Here is a 20,697-nt window from a genome sequence, read left to right on the forward strand (position 1 = left end):
ATACATGTTAACTTATATTGTTTGCGAAACTACATTTGTACACCCACATCTGATTACATTAGGTTAGAATAAGACAAATAAATATTTATTTAGTTGCTAGTGCTAGAATGGTTGCATCAAGTGACCTTGTATAATAAAAAAAAATTCTAGCTATCACGTCAAGAATTCTCAATTCTATTAAGGACACGGAGGCTCCGATTATGCTTTCTGTTTCTTTACTGACTTAAACAGCAGCCAATCAAATACAAGTAACAGAAAAAACTACACATCCCAGGATGCCTAACATCCTGTCACATGGTCCAATCACCATCCATGTCCTCTGCCATGAGTCCTTTGACCTATGAAGTCACTTCCTCTTTCTTTGGTCAGAACAGATAAGATCAACTTGAAAACTAAACTTCTTACGCCATCCCAAAATCCGGAGTCATGAACTTCTTCTCCTTACTGAAGATCCGAATCCTGGATAGCTCAACGCCGGAGAAACAACCGGGTAAAACGTTAAAACCAAACTTCCCTGAGGATACGAATTTCAGGAGTTCTTCTGATCAGAACCTGTAACAACAAACAGCTAGGTAATATCCCAATAAAATTGAAATGTCTCAAAAACTCTATAATTAACAAAAAATGGGAGGGTTAAATGACAATATATCATAAATATGCACAATAATTGATATTCAATATTCATTGTATATATACGGGGGGATAATCCTCGCCTCCGAGTCCTTAATAGAATTGAAAATTCTTGACGCAATAGCTAGAATTTTTTTTATTCTATGTCAGGACCGGAGGCTCCGATTATGCTAGTTTAAAGCTGTTCCATCACAACAGTAGCTACATCCAATACCGGTTTATGATAAAACTTACGAAAAGTATTTTCTGAAGACCAATCTGCTGCCTTCATTATGTCTTCTAATCGGGAACCTAAGGCAAACGATTTTGAAGCATAGCCCCTCTAGCAGAATGGGCCCCAAAGACAGAGGTATCAATACCTGCTTCACTCATCAACCATCTCATCCATCTAGCAAAGGTAGCTGAGGTAACTGGTTTAAAAGGTTTTTGCAAAGCAATTAACAATTGACCTTTAACATCCTGTTGAAATTTTTCTGTGACAACTTCATAATCCTTTAAACACTGAACTACACATAATTTTGAATTTTCAGTATAAACTTGATAGGATACTGACCTGCAATTGTTTTAGTTCTTCTTGTCACTGAAAAGGTGACTCCTTCTGGTGAAAAGGTTCTGCCTGCTAAATCTAAAGCTCTGACGTCAGAAACTCTTTTGCAAGAGATAAGGCATAAAAGCATGGTCAGCTTGGCTGAAAGCTGCTTGCGATGCAAATACCTGTTGGTAGGCCAAGAATCTAAGAATTTTAAAATAATGCTAACATCCCATAAAACAGAATATTTAGCTTGAGGAGGTTTAGAAAGACATATACCCCTCAAAAGCTTGCAAACTAGTGGATGTTCTCCAATGGTTTACCTTCTAAATGGGAATGTCCGGCTGAAATAGCAGATATAAAATTGTTGATTGTCCGATAAGCTAAACCCGAACTAGCTAGTTCTGCTAAAAAGTTAACAATCATACCAATATGTGCTTCCACTGGATTGGCACCCCTTTCTTCACACCAACCAGACCATCTGCGCCAGGCTGAGACATATCTCTTATGGGTACTACCGGCCCTTAATGTACTCCGCAGCTTGTTTCGAAACATCTGGGGTACTCCATCTAGACCTGAAATTAACCAGACTAGAAGAGTCAACTTCCCACACAAGACCAGTGGATGTTGAAGGCCCTCTGGACTCAAGAGAAGATTCAGACGAGGAGGAATCAGAAGAGGAGAGGCACAGGCTAAATGAAGAGCAATGGGGAACCAAGGCTGTGCTCTCCAAAATGGAGTCACCAGAACAATCTCTGTTTTCTGTCTCCGCACTTGAGACAAAACCCTGGCAATCATCAGAAAAGGGGGGAAGGCATAACCTCGAAAGTGGGACCATTCCTGAAGAAAGGCATCTGTCTTTAATGCATAAGGGTCTGGGCTCCAACTGTAAAATTTTGGAATTTGGCAATTGAGCCGGGAGGCAAACAGATCCACTTCACAGCTGCCCCATTCCCTGACTATCTGAGCAAATATCAGGGGATCTAACTTCCAGTCGCTGGAGTCCGACAGGTATCTGGAGTACCAGTCTGCTATGATGTTCTGGTCCCCAGGAAGGTATTCCGCTATGACCACTAGACGCTGAGTTAGGCAATAATGCCAGAAGTCCTTGGCAATCTCCGCCAGGATTCTGGATTTCGTGCCTCCTAATTTGTTGACATACCTCACTGCTGAGACATTGTCCATCCGTAAGAGTATTCAACAATCTGTTTTCTGAGGGGAGAGGCTCTTTATGGCAAAGGATCCCACCAGAAGTTCCAGGCAATTGATATGAAGGGTTTGTTCCCATTCTGACCATCTGCCCCCCGTCACTAGGGAGTTGCCACGAGCTCCCCAACCCCATCTGCTGGCATCGGATTCTATCACTACCTCCGGGTGAGATCCAAAGATTGCCCTGCCATTCCAAGCTTCCATGTGATGTAGCCACCACTGAACTTCTGATCTTACTTCGGCAGTCAATGGGATTTGTTCTGAATAACTCAGACCCTGTTGTAGATGTCTGATCTTGAGTCTTTGAAGTGCTCAATAATGTAGGGGTGCAGGGAAGATCGCTTGAATAGATAAAGCTAGTAAGCCCACTACTCTGGCTATATTCCTCAATGAGACGGTCTGGCTGGCTAAAACCGATCTCAATTCCCTTGATGTTGCGTATCTTCTGAGAGGGAAGAAGAAGTTGACATAAAATTGAATTTATCTGGAATCCCAGGAACTCTATCACCTGCGAAGGTTTCAACAATGACTTCTGTACATTGATAAGGAAACCTAAGTCTTGCAGGAGGCTGATGGTCCTATCCAAGTGTGAGATTAGGACTTGATGGGACTGAGCCATCAGCAGAATATTGTCCAGATATATAATCAATCTGACTCCCTTGGCTCTGAGCCACTCCATCACAGGTCTCAGGAGCTTAGTGAAGCACCAAGGGGCTGACGATAGACCGAATGGAAGTGCCAGAAACTCCAAGCACTGTCCTTTCCACTGGAATTGTAGGAATCTCCTGTGGGGAGGAAAAATTTGAATCAACAGATAGGCATCTTTTAGATCCAGTCGAACCATCCAATCCCCTTCCAAAAGGATATCCCTTAGCATGTGGATGCCCTCCATCTTGAAGTGTCTGTATAGGATTCAATGATTGAAATCCTTTAGGTTCAAGACTAAGCGGTGACCTCCTCCTTTCTTGTCTACTACGAAAATAGGACTGAGGAAACCGAAAGGATGGGGGGAAGCAAATTGTACGGCTCCTTTGTCTAAGAGAGTTTGCACTTCTTTGTCTATAAAATTTTGATTTGCTTGGGAAAAACACATTTGTAACGGAAGGGAAAGTTGTTTGGGAGTACTGATGAACTCCAGCCGAAATCCCTCTACTGTTTGGAGAACCCATGGGTCTCCAGATAGCCGTTTCCAATTTGCCAAGCAAGCTGCAACTCTGCCCCCAAGTTTGACCTGAGAAAAATGAATAATGCTCACCTGTGAAACTTGAGTCCTGAATGGCTCCTTGTTGTCCTCTGCGATGACCCCTGCGGAAGTGGGGTCGACCTCCCCTGGGTCGTGTGGGGTAGAAGGTGGAGTCTTGATCTCCGTACCAGCCCCCTCTGCCTCTCGGGTAGTAGTTTTGGGGACTGCTAAAGGAGCTGCGGCCGGACATACGTCCCCCGTAACGACCAGCCCTGACAAAAAGGCCTCGTTTAAAAACCTTCTTGAGCGACATTTGTGCTTTGTCAAGGGAAGAAAAAGTGGAGCAGAACTTGGCTAAGTCTTTGTTAAATGAAGATCCAAAAAGAAGTCCTTCAGCCGAAGGGCCTGCTTCTGAAGTCGCAAGATCCGATAACTTGGGATCAATGCGCATTAGCACAGATTTCCTGCGTTCTGCAGAAATGGCACAATTAGAGTTTCCTAACAGGCACACAGCTCTTTGTGCCCATCCGATAAGAACATCGGTGTCCACCAGGGAGCCAGATTCCTTGGCTACATACGCCATCTCAAAGATCTTAGTCAAAGGTCCTGAAAGATCCAACAGTTTGTCTTGGCAATTACGCCAGGAGCGGTTTAAACCTTTTTTGGGGTCCTTAGCAAATTTTTTCATAAAGGTGACCATGGTGGGGGCTATTTCTGGAGTATCAGAAATCTTGCCCTCCAGGTCGGGCCTGGGGCACTCTGCTTTCAGGCGTGACCTGACTTCTTTATCGAAGCTTTTCCGCAAATTGGATTGAATATATTGAGCTACTTCGGGAGGGGGAACCCAATTGGAGGCCCTGGGGTGAATGATTTCTGTGGGATCGAAGTCTAGAACCTGGAAGGGAGGGGGCGCTTTCTTATTTTTCTTGCTAGGTATAGGAACGTCAGAATCATCCGAATCGTCAGAGGAGGAATTATTATCAGAGGAAGAGGTAGAAAGGGAAGTTTCCTTTTTTGAGCTGTAATTATGTTCGCCACTGCGTTTTTTACGCAGTTTCTCGAATGCGTCAGCGTGGACACCACTGACCTCTGCTCCAGTTTCCACATTTTTTGCTTTGTCTTTTACTTTTTTAGGTTCGTGTTGTGATTGTTGTCCCTGAGTCCAACCCTGTGACCGAGCGAAGTCATATATTTGCCCTGAAAAGGGACCCAGAGCACTCACCAGGGCATCATTTACTGATTGTTGAACCCTGGTATCAAGGGCTTCCACCAGATCAACTTCAAGTTGATTGCCCAACCCCTCTGTATAGTACTCTGCTTCTTGGTCATCCCACTGAGCCATGACTAATGTATAAAGGTACAAAAGTATTGAGGAGAAAAGTAAACAGGGATCAAACAGGGGGAGTGCAAAAACCCCAAATTCAGGCAAGGAAAAAGGAGCCCTATATTTAAAGTGTGGAGGGAGCAGCCTGAAAGGCACTCTAGGCAACAGCCTGATTAATATTTTACATCCCAGTCAGTTTATTCTGCTGGGCGTCAGGGAGCAAGTGAAGGCTAAAGGGGAACACAGGCGAGCACGCAGCACACACGAGCCGATTGTCTCCAAAATTGGAAGAGATCGGCTCAATAAGGCGCGCGCGTGCCAAAAATAGAAAGGAGACTGCCGAGAGCAGCTCCGCTCCCGCTCCCACTCCACTAGGCAAAAACGGGCTCTGAAACTTGGCAAAACGCCAAGAAATCGAAGCGCGAGGGCGCTTAAACAAGAATAATACAAGCGCGCTGAATCGCAACGCTTAAATCAGCATTTTTAAAAGTATTAACATTAGAAATAACACCGTAATATAGGAGAGAATAAAAAACGTGTACTTATCTGCTGCGAAGCAGCAAAGAAAGAGGAAGTGACTTCATAGGTCAAAGGACTCATGGCAGAGGACATGGATGGTGATTGGACCATGTGACAGGATGTTACGCATCCTGGGATGTGTAGTTTTTACTGTTACTTGTATTTGATTGGCTGCTGTTTAAGTCAGTAAAGAAAGAGAAAGCATAATCGGAGCCTCCGGTCCTGACATAGAATTCTATATTCTGATTCACATAACTTTGCCCACCTTTTCATAGCTAGAGATGTTGACTGTAGAATGCTGGCGGGACTGCTTTCCACTTGCCCCCTTCTCCGCTGCCCCTACAAACAATGCCAATGATGTTTCTATGACGCTGTTCAAAGATGTATGCCAATTGATGTCTGATATGTAGTATGGTCTGAGTTTTCACATATTTATTGTATTATTTTGTGCATAACAACAAAAGGATAAATAGAGGTTATGAGAAAAGCTTTGATCACCTTTTGTGATTACTATTGCCTTGCATTGCAAATTGGTGTATAACAATTGTGGGCCTCATTTACAAGAATTTGACGCATCGATGCGTCAGATTTCTTGCACTTCATACACATACCCTAACAATGCCATAGATGCACTGTATTTACAATACAGGGCTCCACTGCGCACATTTTCACAGATGCATAGGACACTCTGGCGGTTGGCGCAAAACTCACACATTGCTGGAGTAGTGTAGCTAAACTGACGCAACTCCTGTAATGCAAGGAGTCTCCCATAGGAAAAAAAACCTGCATCAATTGTATGCCTGCTGTGAGCAGGCTGTAAAATTTTTACACAGTGAAATCACAGAATGATGCAGTGAAATGCTCTAAATTTCACTGTGTCAGTTCTTTGTGGCTCTTCCTGGGCTAACTCCTACCCTGCATACATTATACCTGGTGCAGGTATAATGTGACGCAGGACTTTACAAACTGACTCATTGGGCCCAATGTCATGTCTTCTGACTCACTGACTTTATTAGACTGAACCTTTATCAGTTTGTCTTTTGCTTTGGACTTATAATATTTTTGCTCTGATCTTGACTTCATGCCATGCACATTGCTGCTTTGAATAAGCCTTATGCTAATTCCCTATCCTGATTTAACATGCATTGTGATGACTATTATTTTTGCCTTATGTAATGCTCTTGAATTATTCTCAATAAATCTTCATGGTTTACATTTTACTTCTTACTCTAAAGAACGTATTTAATCAAATGCCATTGATTTCCTTCATGTTGGGGTGGCATTTAGGGACACACTGCCTCACCTAGTCCTGCGGTTTAACACCAACCCCCGATCCTACATAGGCTCTTAATCTTAAACTATCCAACAAAGATAATGTTAACAGTTGGAGGTGGAGAATGCGGGCAAGCCAAAAACTGGGCGCCCCGAAAAAAAATTAAAAAACGAAAATATAAAACCTTAAAATGTTGTCTCTCTTCCTGGTTTGTATGGTCCTACATTGGATTATTTGCAGAGTTATACTGTTCCTGAGAATAGGAATGTGAGTATCAATAGGGCTGGTTGAATTTTGATCGGATTTGGCTTTGATCAAGAGCATTTTGGGATTTATAGTTTGTGTGCTTGATATGAATTATACTGTGTGTGAGCTCTTTGGTTTTGAGCTTTCAAACAAAGCATCAACACCTTCAAGCATGTGGTTTGTTCTCTGAACAGCTGAAGTTACAAAATTCCCATGTGCACACTTACATGCAGAATGTGGGCTTACTCAAGAGCGGGGTACATATAATACTCTGTCAGAACATCCCAGAAACGCCTTTAACATATGCACATTTGCATCACACAGAGAAGGAGAAGGACATAGCGTGTAAAGTATGACCTGTATAACCATATAGACATTTTAGGAGTGTTCCAATGTGAACATCTAACTGTTATTCCAACATTTGAATCACTTTCGACCCACAATATCTCATCCGCCTGGCCTGAATTTTCCTGACATGAATTTCACCATCAAGCAAATGTGTAATGCAGATCATCTGATTCATTCGACGTGCACTTAGCTTCCCTAATATTTCATCCCACCACTTAATGAATCTACATTATATCTGGTCCCAGGATGAGACCACTTAGGACACACGGTGGGTATATCTTAGTGAAACTGTTTTTGTCGCACACTATGTGACCCACGGATCACAAATCAACTCTCTACACTTTCATAAATCGTGAATGTGTTTCTGAAATGTTTGCATGTTTTGTCATGGTCTAGACTAAGCCCCATGCCTCCGGGAACAAAGAACAAGAGGCCTGCTCTGGAAATTAACCTATTGGACTGGATTGTCTGAACATGCCCAGTTGTTTTCACAAAGGCTTGGGTTTCTCGCTGTAATGCATGTTAGACATTAATTTGCTTCATAAGCCCCCTTTTCCTGTCTAGCTGAAAACAAGACTTGTGGGTTTCCTGAAAGGGAGAAACTTAATAGTGTTGACCTTGTAACAACTAAATATTATTGTTGATTAAACGTAAATTTGGAGCTTGAAATCTTTTTCACTAGTTTTTTCCATCAGATAATGTGCTATAAAATCGCTGTATAAACACAACAGCATCATTATACCCTTATAGCCCACTGCAGAGGGCTGAACCCTACTGCTCAGGCCTATAAAGATGGAGAGGGGCTTTAACAACAGGTATATCCCGAGGAATAGGCCATTAAGGCTAGTAGAATATTCACCCTACTGAGGTTATATTAAAAAGGGAGAAACAGGAAGACAAACATTGGAATGGTGAAGCATGAGGCTTATACCAGCCATTATAAACCTAGAGCTACTCCAATGGAGCTCCCAACGTCCCAGAGGTCTAATACAGAAATATATTATTTATATTCACCATATCACATAAAGGGAAAATATCAAACTTGAAGCAAAGGTACATTTCTGAATAACTTGTACCTTAATGAATGTGGTAGTTTAGTGTTTTTGTATGGATATTTTCAAAAGCTGACTGAAAGTGATATTGGATTCTGTGAAAAGTGGCGTTTAACAACAAAACTATTTTCAAATACCCAAACCACAAAGTAACTTCACGTTTTGCTGTTGACTATCAAAGAATCATAAAACAGGAAGGGAAACATGAAATGTCCAGAAGTAAATCTGCTGAACTTATAATTAGTGGTGGGGGAAGTGTCTGTCTGCTCCATCGGGTATTACGGCCCTTTTGAGAGCCAGACTGTGAAAAGTAATCAGGGTCTGCAGAACCTACTTGCAGCAAATGTGTGCTAGATCACACTGCTGTGGTAAGTGGTAAATATGTGATATATTAATTCCTTATGTAAATGCAATGGATGCAGCACAATTAGTAGTTGGTGTATAGGTTAGCCATGTGGTGCTTACCCCTATATAAGCATAAACATGGGTTGTGTCTGATGCTTATTGGTATATTATGAATGAAAGGACTGGACTATATATAGTGGCACCTTTCTACATAAGGCAAACATTAAAGCCACTTCCAAGGAAGTGTTATATTGTATTGAGCAAGAGGTGCAACTTTGGAAGGGGATCTTTGAGCAAATAGGGCGCACACAAGCGTTAGAAACTGGGTTGCTGTTTGGCAGGGGTATGCATTCTGTCCAAGTTGGAACCACAATTCTAGTCAGAGTAAATCAGATACACAGCATAAATTAACCAGTGCCCACACTCTGGTAGCTTGGCACACACACAGTGAGGCTAAAATTAAGAGGCAATGTGTAAAGGTTTTGTGCAACACTTCAAACAGTAACACAGTGAAAACACCACAAGAAATTAACTTATTTTTATGAACAAAACAAGATCATAATGACAAAAATCCAATAAGTATAAGCGGCGTTATGAATTTTTAAAAGATTAAAAAGCAATACAGAGCTTCAAAGCATAAAGCACCAACTGGGGGTATCTGTTCGCACTAGACCGGGATAAATCCAAATATTTGGACTGACTGCGAGTGTGGGTCGGATGCAGTCCCTGACAAGGCACGCTGAAGTTTTTGCCTTCTTAAGAATTGAGCCAAGAGACCTGTTCATGGGGAAGGAGTTTGCCGGAAGCAAGGAGAGCATCAATGGAGGTGGTCCACGGGCATGAAGAGTCGGCCGGGATCATGTACAGGTGAACTGGAGCCTCACTAACACAAGCAGCAATGCTTGCTGTGTGAATAGACAAACTTGTGGCAGCTCGCACTGATTCTTCAGGTGAGCAGCGCAGTTCTGGTGCGAGAGGGTACACTCACAATCACAAAGAGCCCAAAAGCTTTGTTTCAGGAGCCAAAAAACACTTTCAAGGGCCAATGACTGGAGAGGTGCCTCTTGGAGGCAGGAGCTAGTTGGAGACAAGTCCAGGAGCTGTAGCAGATGAGCTGGAATCTTTTGTGTCCCCGAGACTTCAGAAAACAGGAGGCAAGCCAGCAAGCCCTTGGAATTTCTTTTGGTTATGTGAGATGGGTCCAGTCCTTCCTTAGCAAGACAGAGGGCAGCAGAGCAGTTTAGCAGAAAAGCAGTTCTTCCAGAGCAGTATTCCAGAGTGGCAAACCTTGTAGCAGCACAGTAGTCCTTCTTCCTGGCAGTGTTCTTCACAGGTCCAGCATTGTTCTGAGTTGGTAGGGTCAGAGGTCCAGTACTTATTCGGTAACTTGTTACCAAATCACAAATTGGATTTGCAACTACATACCGATTTGGTATTAGGAAGGGGCGTGTCAAGGGCATCCCTTATTAATACTGAATCGCAGAGGTATGTATGATTGTTTTGTGACTTTGAATACGGTTGCAAAACAATCGCAGTTACCACCAATTTCAAATTGGTGGTAACCCATTCACAAAGGGGGAGGGGTCCTTAAGGGACCCCTTCCCCTTTGTGAATGAATGTGAAAACATTTTTTACAAGCAGGCAGTGGTCCCATGGACCAATGCCTATTCTTGAAAAAATTAAAAGAAAACTTTTCATTTTTCTTTTTTAAACGCATCCTGTTTTTCTTTTTTAAATGCATCCCGTTTTCCTTTAAGGAGAACGGGCTGCATTTAATAAAAAAAAGATTGCTTTATTGAGAAGCAATCACAGACATGGTGGTCTGCTAAGCCCAGCGGGCCACCATCCCTGTGATTGTAGCCATCCGCAATGGGTCCCAAATTGTGACCTACCTCATGAATATTAATGAGGTAGGTCCATTTGCGAGCCCTTGCAAATCGCTATATGAAACTCGTGGAGTTTCATACATTCCAAGAGCGATTGCTTAATTGCAATTGGCAAAAAATTGCAAATTGGTAATCGCTATTGGAAAGAATGATACATCTGGCCCTAAGTTTCGGTGTGTCATCAGCTGCAGAGATTTTTAAAGATTTCATTCAAAATATCACACAGCTTGTCATGAATGCCCTCAACTATACGAATGGCATATTACTTTTCAGAGCTAAATAGAAGGAGCATGATAAAGCTCTCAGACAAGGTGTCATTTACTTGTTATTCCAGGTTTAACACTGAATGCTGAGAAATGTAAATTCAATTAGACGAAGCAAACATTCTTTGACCATGTCTTTTCTGGTGGTGGCACAACACCAGATCCAGCTAAAGTGCAAGCAACAGCCAGTCCTCCAGAAGATGTTTCCATGTTACGTTCATTTCTTGGCATGGGCAGTTACTGTTCCAGATGCATACAAGACTTCGCCACTGTGAGTGCTCCATTGAGAGATTGACGAAAAATAATTTTTAATTTCACTGGTCACATGAATGGAAGCAAAGATTTAAGAGAATCAAACAAGCTATAGAAAATGCTACTGAAATGGCATATTTCGATCCAAAACTCCATACAGAAGTTGTTGTGGATGCCAGCCCTGTCAGGTTAAGCACAATCCTTGCACAGCACAGAGGACACCCAAATGCTCAAAGACATATTGTGGCATATGCAAGCAAAAGTTGCCCAAACTGAACGTGCATAATTACCACCTGAAAAAGAGAGTTTAGCAGTGGCATGGGCTTGTGAACATTTCCACATGCTCCTGTACAGAAAACCTTTTATGTTTGTGACAGATCGTCAAGCATTGCTAACCATCTTTGGCAATCCAAAGGCCAAGATTCTTCCTCTTACTGAATGTTGGGGTCTACGATTACAAGAGTACAACTACACAATTGTGCATCATCAAGGGGAATATCAAAACTCTGCAGACCATTTCTCCAGAGTGCCTATACAGTGTCAATGTACCCATTCTAAGACAGCTGAAGCCTACATAAATTTCATTGTGAAATCAAACATGCCTGCTGCCATTTCGTTAGAACATATAGGGCCGTATGTACTAAAGCTTTTTCCCATAGACCCAGAATGGGTAAAATCCTTTGATACAGCTGGCCCATAGTCACTGCCATGAGTCAAGATAGTAACATGTTAAAACTGAAAGACTGTTAGAAATGGGGTCTTTGGTTGACAGCCAGGTTACCCCCTGTTCAAGCAAGGACCCTCACTCCAGCCAGAGTAAAAGAGAATCACCCTCAGCTAACCCCTGCTTACCCCCTTGGTAGCTTGACAGAGCAGTAGGCTTAACTTCAGAGTGCTAGGAGTAAAGTATATGTACCAACACACACAGTAACTTAATGAAAACACTACAAAATGACACAACACAGGTTTAGAAAAATAGGAAATATTTATCTAAACAAAGCAAGACCTAAACGACAAGAATCCACCATACACAAGTCAAGTTATCCATAAAAATGCAAAAAGAGTCTTTAAGTAGTTTTAAACACACACTAGCGCTGCTAGAGTGAAAATGTACCTGGTGCGCATCCAAAATAACCCCGCACGGGTGGGAGTGCGTCAAAAATAACTCCGCACGGCGGTACGTGAGTCGAAAATCCAGCCGCACGATGATACGAAAATCCCGCAGCACAGGTTGTGATCTCCCAACCTCTGTCAGCGAAGCTGCGCGTCGTTTCTCCTGCTCCGTGCGTCGATTCTTCGGTCGTGTTTCCTGCTAGCGTCGTTTCTCAGCTGTGGAGCCGGCAGCGAGTCGTTTTTTCAGCCACAGATCGGATTTGCATCAATCTTTTCCCCGCACAGCGCTGTGTGCGTGGATTTTCTTGTCTTTAGGCTGCCAGCTTCTCCTTTCAGGGTCCCAGGAACTGGATGAGCACCACAGGGCAGAGTAGGAGTCTCTCCAGAGACTCCAGGTGCTGTCCATGAGACTTCAAACAACAGGAGGCAAGCTCTAGATCAAGCCCTTGGAGATTTCTTCTCAAGGTGGAAGCCACACAAAGTCCAGTCTTTGGCCTCTTACTCTGGCAGAAGCAGCAACTGCAGGATAGCTCCACAAAGCACAGTCACAGGCAGGGCAGCTTTTCTTCCTCTGCTATTCAGCTCTTCGCCAGGCAGAGGTTCCTCTTGGTTCCAGAAGTGTTTCTAAAGTCTGTGGTTTTGGGTGCCCTTTTTACACCTAGTTTCTCCTTTGAAGTAGGCCTACTTCAAAGTAAAGTCTCTTTGGAATGTGAAATCCTGCCTTGCCCAGGCCAGGCCCCAGACACTCACCAGGGGCTTGGAGACTGCATTGTGTGAGGGCAGGCACAGCCCTTTCAGGTGCGAGTGACCACTCCTCCCCTCCCTCCTAGCACAGATGGCTCATCAGGATATGCAGGCTACACCCCAGCTCCTTTGTGTCACTGTCTAGTGTGAGGTGCAACCAGCCCAACTGTCAAACTAACCCAGACAGGGAATCCGCAAACAGGCAGAGTCACAGAAATGGTATAAGCAAGAAAATGCTCCCTTTCTAAAAGTGGAATTTTCAAGTGCACAATCTTAAAATCAACTTTACTAAAAGATGTATTTTTAAATTGTGAGCTCAGAGACCTCAAACTCCACATGTCCATCAGCTCTCAAAGGGAATCTACACTTTAATCAGATTTAAAGGTAGCCCCCATGTTAACCTATGAGAGGGACAGGCCTTGCAACAGTGAAAAACGAATTTAGCAAAATTTCACTGTCAGGACATATAAAACACATTACTATATGTCCTACCTTAACCATACACTGCGCCCTGCCCTTGGGGCTACCTAGGGCCGACCTTAGGGGTGTCTGACATGTAAGAAAAGGTCATGTTTAGGCCTGGCAAGTGGGTACACATGCCAAGTCGAATTTACAGCTAAAACTGCACACACAGACACTGCAATGGAAGGTCTGAGTCATGATTACAGAGCTACTTATGTGGGTGGCACAACCAATGCTGCAGGCCCACTAGTAGCATTTAATTTACAGGCCCTGGCACCTCTAGTGCACTTTACTAGGGACTTACTAGTAAATCAAATATGCCAATCATGGATAAACCAATCACATACATATTTTGTAAAGGAGCACTTGCACTTTAGCACTGGTTAGCAGTGGTAAAGTGTCCTAAGTAACAAAAACAGAAAAATCAGAGTCCAGCACACATCAACAACCTGGGGAACAGAGGCAAAAAGTTAAGGGAGACCACGCCAAGGATGAAAAGTCTAACAGACATTATTAAACATCAGTCATGGAACTAACATACTCAACCTCTTACTAGTGACAATGAAAACCAGAAGCTTAAAGACTTCAAAGACGAACTGTCTGTGACACAAGAAGGCATTATCCTGAGGGGTTTGAGAATTGTCATTCTAGAGAGTCTGCAACATCCGATAATTGAAGTGACCAATGAAGGACATTGTGGAATTGTTGCCACAAAACAAGCTCTCTGAGATCAAGTTTGGTTTCCTCATCTTTCCCAAAACGAAAACTAATTTTCCTGGCAAGGGATCAGGAGTAAAATTACACAATATCTACAAAATTGATCCCAGTTGCCAGCCCACAATTCTGCAACCAGACTCAATCTACAATGAGAAGACCCAGTATATTCACCATTTTAACAAACATCATCTTTGCTTTTATTTCCCTCTTTTTTATATATATATATATATCAGTGTTTCTCACAGCATCAATTGTTCCATTTAAACATTTAAGGAATCACACATGTACATTGAATAATATAAAAATAGAACAAACATGATCATAAATATCATCATAATCTGCATTATTATCAATACGTCATAGAAAAATCTTCAAAAACCCATTTGTCCTCTCCTTCTCACACTCACCTTTATCCATCATTCGTGTGATAGAGTACTTTGCCGCTGGAGCCGGTAAGCCAAGAACAGGGCCTTTGGGGCCCCAAGGGACATACCACCTTTGGTGCTGCTAATTCTCTAGACTCTAAAAACTGAACTCACTTGCAGATACTGAGGGAGGAACTCTTGGTTAAAACATATTAGTTTACATTCCCAAGATGTGGCCATCAGTGAAAGGGGAATAACACTGAACCTATTGCACTAGCGGTGGGAGGAGAGGGAAAGGCCTGATAACTACTAGAGCCCCAACCTCAAGAAATTGTCCTATTGCTTTTTGAATGTTATTTATCTTTGCATGTGTACAGTTAGAGTTAAAATACTTCTTTGTATACAAAAATAAGTCTGTGACAGGACATTGATTTATTTCATGCACTGCTCTCACATTGTCATGTTTAGTGAACTGTATCTGAGCATTCTGAGCTTCCCCTGAGGGAGCCTTGACTGCTTGAGCTACACTGCCCAGCTGAGATTCAGGTTCGGAGGAGTGCTTGACCCAGTTGAGTGGGAACCACAGTAGGGTGGATCCCGGGACATCACTGGTAAAAGGTCTCAACCACCTCGGTTGGGCCCAGTAACTCCTGCGTGCCCGTTGACCCCTTGAACGGGGTTCCGACAGAAGCTAAGTTGCCAATCAGAGTTTCCAACCAATTCAGCAAGTTTTGGGGTGTCAGAGCACATGGAATGGGGCTCACTTAGCAGGACCCCAGTGTACTGAGTCCAAAAAACAACAACATCAGTTCAAGCAAATGGGAGTGATAATGCAAAAAGAGGTGTTTCCTTACATGCTTTCTCTTTTTTTTGTAGATTAATTTTAGAAACAGTAGAAAAGAATATAAGGCCAATTTAATGTCTAAGAACTTTAGATCATGCAGTCAGATATATAGTCATATGATAATAATAAGCACACCACTTGTTTTCTAAGGTAGTTTTTAGTGGATCCACGGTGGGAAAAGAAAAGAATGAGTAAGGGCGTGTGCTGTGTCGACCACCTGAAAAAATGTATAAACCCCAATTGCATCCTCAGTTTCAAGTACTAAATGTTTAAATATAATTTAAGATCCCAGGTTACATTTATCCTGTTCAGTTCCAGTGCTGGCCGAACAATTTTGTAGAACAGAGATTTTTTTGTTGAAGGACTAACCATTTTCACCTCAGTAGGAGATGAGTCATTTGGCAATTTTACCACTGACAAGTTAAACAGGAAAGTTCTCCACACTTTCAGGCGGGGTACTTTCATGATGTTTGAAGATAGACATAAACAAATTGAAAAGTCAGGGTTATATGGTGTGACTGTGGGGAGCACTGTCTGGAGGCCACATAGGGAGGCCAAAGAAGCCACCGTGAGGTCAGACAAATATTTCCTGAATATTTAATGAAGGCCCACTTGTCTGTAAATATATAACCACCTATTTTCCAAATAAATATCCAAGGTACATGTTGATCGGTGAAACATTTCATTCTCAACATCCAATAGGTGATGATTCTATCCATTTGCAGTTCTACTGCTTTTTGCATCAGTAGACACCTGTGAGCTGGGCATGTAACTCTATATAAATCAAGCTCTTAACTCAACAGGATACCCTGCGTGTCTTGGAATGATTAATTCTCTTTATATATGTTTTAAAATGTGGCCTCAGATGTAAAATAAGTATAATGGGCTTCTTTGCAATTACCTTAAGCAAAGACTGCAGTGCCGATTCTTATTTTTCACCCAGGTAAAAGTCCTGCTTCGCAAATATATTACTTTTCTAGAGTTATGATAGTGTTTGCTTTTACCGTGAATCTGGTGGCGCTTTTGTATGACGTTTTAAAGCAGGTGAACACAATTTCGCTGTGCCACATCACGGGAAGAATATTAAAATTAAATATCTGTGGTTGGAATAAAAACTGGGGAGGAATGTGCAACTCAATCACGAACACTTATCAGAATGCTGATCACTTTGAGACTTTCACGACTAATGCAAGTCCTTGATCTATTCTGGGGATTTGGTGGGGGGCGGGGGGCATTGGAGGATTTGAGAAACGAGAAATCACTACAATCTATAAAGCAGACTTTGGGAGCCACTCAGGACTATTTTGTTGTTGCCATGTTTTTGTATTTGTGTATTTAAATGCAATAAAAAGAAGTTTAAAAAATAGAAATACCTATGTTACAAAAAATCAATTACATCCGTATTTCAGCTGAATACTCTGCAATATTGTGGCAAGTGTTCTCGCAAACTTATAAAGTACACTTTACACATTTGGTTTTTGTGTCTTAATATCTTATGTTCTTTACCTTTTCACCTTTCCTCCGTCCGACATATATCTAAGCATAGCCAAGGAACTACAAAGGTGAATGTTTCTCTAATTCCACCTCACAAGTCTTTCTCCAGATTTTGGTCTGCTTTATCGATTAGGTGAATTCGTCTTTTAGTCCTTTTTGCTGAGTTAGCGACAGACTGTGTTATACAGTGAAGAATGTGCAGATGGGGGCTATATGTGGCAGTCATTTCCCAGTATTTGTCTTAGAGTACTTTTACAGTTTTAAGTTCAGTCAGACCTACTGTTCTACAGTGTGAGGTGGAAATTAATGTCTGTGTACAATATGCATAATATACAGAGAGGTACCAAATCCAAAAGAAATATGAGTTACTAAGATTTTATGTTTGTACTCCAGTTTATTGAGGGTATTAGTAACAATTATAACCAAATGTAGAGTGTTGAGAATTAGCCAGCCTACCAGAATGCTTCCATTGGGGGCTACGGAAACCCGTAGAACCACTCAGGCAGCATTCTGTGGATGCCAACTCCCTACAACGTCCTACCACGCCAACTTAATTTTCAGTTCAGACCTAAAACAGCTGTTTTGCCAGAATAATATTTTCCCCCCCAAAAAATCATGCAAAAATACATACCCATATAGGGGGTGTCAATCATCGGCCTTTCACCATCAGTCTGTTCAAATATCCTTCATGATATGCTCACTCTTACCACAGAACAAAGTGAAGATCAACAAACCAGGCCCCTTCAGCCGTTGACTGCATTTACTTTGAGTGACTGCATTTTGCTCTTTCACATGTATATACATATACCTAAAAATAAATCCCCGTGATTATAACTTTTTAGACACTTGGGGGCATATTTAAGGGCACCTAGCACCATCCTTACACCACATTAGAGTCATTTTGTGATGCTAATATGGCATTAGAAGGCCATAAACACTGCATGATATGTACAAAGTGGAGCAATGCATGCATTGCACTACTTTGTAACCCTTTGCGCTGCAATATGCCTGCGCCAGGCATAATGTATGCAAAGGAGGTGTTCCCCCATTGGTGGGGGCTGAAAAAATTGCACATTTTTTTCAGCACTTTTAATGCCTGCTCAGAGCAGGTGTTAAAAGGGGGCATGCTATTGAATACAATGGGCCCTTATATACTCTGCAGGAGTAGCTCCAACATTTTGGTGCTACTCCTGCAGAGTACATCAATAGCGTAAAAAAATTATGTATTGCCCCCTACCCTGCACCATGGTGTCTGTATTTATTGACTATTATATCTTGGTTATGTTGTGTGCTAGCTTGCTAACCTCTCAGTGGTGCTTACCTTTTTGGCAAACGTATTACACTTGTCTGCTGCCCATAAAAAAGAAAAATAAGTAGAAAGATTAGGTTTCTCCAATCGTGGCGAAAAGGCAATGGATGGTTTAGTAATTATCTGTTACTTACACTTATTGATCCCATTTGGATTGTGACTCAGTCTGGCCACTAAATTAATTATTAGCTGTGCTGTTTAAAATGTTTAGCCATGAAGCAGTTTTAGCGTTTCTATTGACTATTCTTCTTATCTTTCTTAGTTACTGCACAGTGTCAAAACAGACAACCCAATATTGCCCATATATTAAGCCTTTCTTACCGTACTTGCCAAGGTATCACATCCTCTCCTTTATCACAAGCACTCCATTGCTTTTTCCTCTGAACAGGCATCAGGTTTCCAAGTAATTAAAATGTACAGTATTATTTTGCATAGGTTTTTCAGCCATGGGCCAAACTGTTGAGTTTCTCTTCTTCTTAGGTCTCTTTTGAAAGCTGTGTGCCGGGTATCTGGAAGCAGCTCCAGCTCCCATCTGATGCTTATTCCTCCTCTTAATGTGTTTGTTTACACCCCCTTTGTCCTTGGTATTGTGTGCTTTGTTATCCTCCATCATTACGCGTCTTCTCCAACTTTATTAATTTCTCCTTTTTCGGTCTCCTCTTTATACCCTCGCTTCTGTTTGTAAAACAGACATCGGGATTTCAGAATTTTCAGCAAAAGAGAGAAGGTAGTGGGAGGCTCTCTCAATTAAGGACCATAATAAGGTTTCAAAGGATGCAGGATGTATATTACAACTCAAAAATTGGCCCGCTGTCATACTATGAGATCACAGTCTTCCTTCTACACAACTACTGTTGTGGTTGTTGCACAGAAAGTAGAGAAGTGTGTTGAGCAAATGCCAGGTTGTTTTGTCCCTGGCACCCTGGGACTTTTCCCAGTGTGGCACACTTTTGCTGACAGTCACGAAGAGGAGAAATGTGTGGGCCTTCTGATTTGCATTGATTAATGGCCCTACGGCAGAAGGGCAGCGGATCTAATGCTTCCACCGGCAAAGTATGCTGAAGCTCTGCCGCCCGAAACCTAGCAATTCCACCACCTTCATAGAAGGTGGGCGAATGCAAGTTTGATGGCGCATGAGCCTTGCTGATATAGAACAAAGCTTCCACTGCCAAACTCCGAATGAGGCTCACAGTGATCAGACTCTGGCAAGGCATATGCAAGTCTGTGACTTCTTTCAATGTACATAGATGACCACTGGGTGGGCAGCCAGCTCTTCATTTGGAGGATGGTAGTCCGTATGGGTGGCAGAGGTAATGTTCCCCAATATCCTAACAGACTTTACTCTGTCCTCCAAGCATTAATACCAGACCAGGGATGCATTTTGGGGAATCTTGAGGTTTACTTGTGCCCTCAGCTTCGAAAGAAACAACAACTTTTCTTACAGCATGGATAACACCTTATTGATGATTACCACTACCTCCTCCGGCATCTTCTTCACTACTCTCTTCATTTTCAAACACACACCCAACTTTACTTTTCTTGCCTTTACCAGATTTCTTACTATCCGTGCACATTCTGGCGAGGTGACGCAGCGTCCAGCACTTTTTGCAATCTTTACCAGTAGCAGGATCAAATTTCATTAATGCATCTTGTCCAGAAACACACAGCTCCCTTGTATTCTTCCCCCACCCCACCATTCTTTACTCAAACTGAAATCCACATCATTGGATAACACAGAAGACCTAGTTCCACATCTGTTACTATTAACTATTTTCATCCAAACTTCAGATTGTTCAGTAGCCTTAGATGTAGTAATGCTGTCATTCAAACTGGGATCAACCGAATGCACATTTGTTCTTGGATTTTCGTATTCCTCATGTTAACAATAAATTGATCATGGATCATCTCTCCAGCCATGATGCCAATATTTCAAGACATTGATACATTTCTAAGAGTTGTTACAAACTTGGTGCCTGGAATAAAATTCAAATCTATCTATTGCAATGCTGACAATAGGTTTAAATATCTTCTCTAGGCTGTCAAGGACTTCATCAAATTCACTGTAAACACTTTGTGCTTCTTGGGGTCTTACTTGGGACAATATCCTAAAGACCCCTTATCCTTTTGACCTCTCCATTATGTTGGAGAAATTTAGGTGATGGTGCAACCTATATGGTTGTAATAGACCTTACACTTCAATGTGATTTTTTTTTACACAATAATCTTCCCACTTCAGTAAATACGATGTCACATTTGACTAGTAGTTGAGCAGTGTTTTTTTCTCAGAAATGGTTAAAGCAGTTAGCACCGCTACGTTATTGCCAAGGTGCTAAGGCAATAACTAAATAAGCAAGCTAAGCATCAATGAACAGTGCCACAGTGAACAAACCTGCAACTCATACATGTAGTTTCTGCGAGGCACAATAAGGAAATGAACAGTGCTTCGAGTCATTTGTTTTTCCTGTTCAATAGACCAAGAGGGATCATTCGCAAAAAAGTTCAACCACCCTTGTTGTGGAGAACCTGTTCTGAAGAGAGCTGCTGTTTCTTTGTGGCAAAAACCCACCTTCAGAATGACAGTGAAGCGATG

This window comes from Pleurodeles waltl, chromosome 6, assembly GCF_031143425.1.
Source record: "Pleurodeles waltl isolate 20211129_DDA chromosome 6, aPleWal1.hap1.20221129, whole genome shotgun sequence".
NCBI classification, from domain to species: domain Eukaryota; kingdom Metazoa; phylum Chordata; class Amphibia; order Caudata; family Salamandridae; genus Pleurodeles; species Pleurodeles waltl.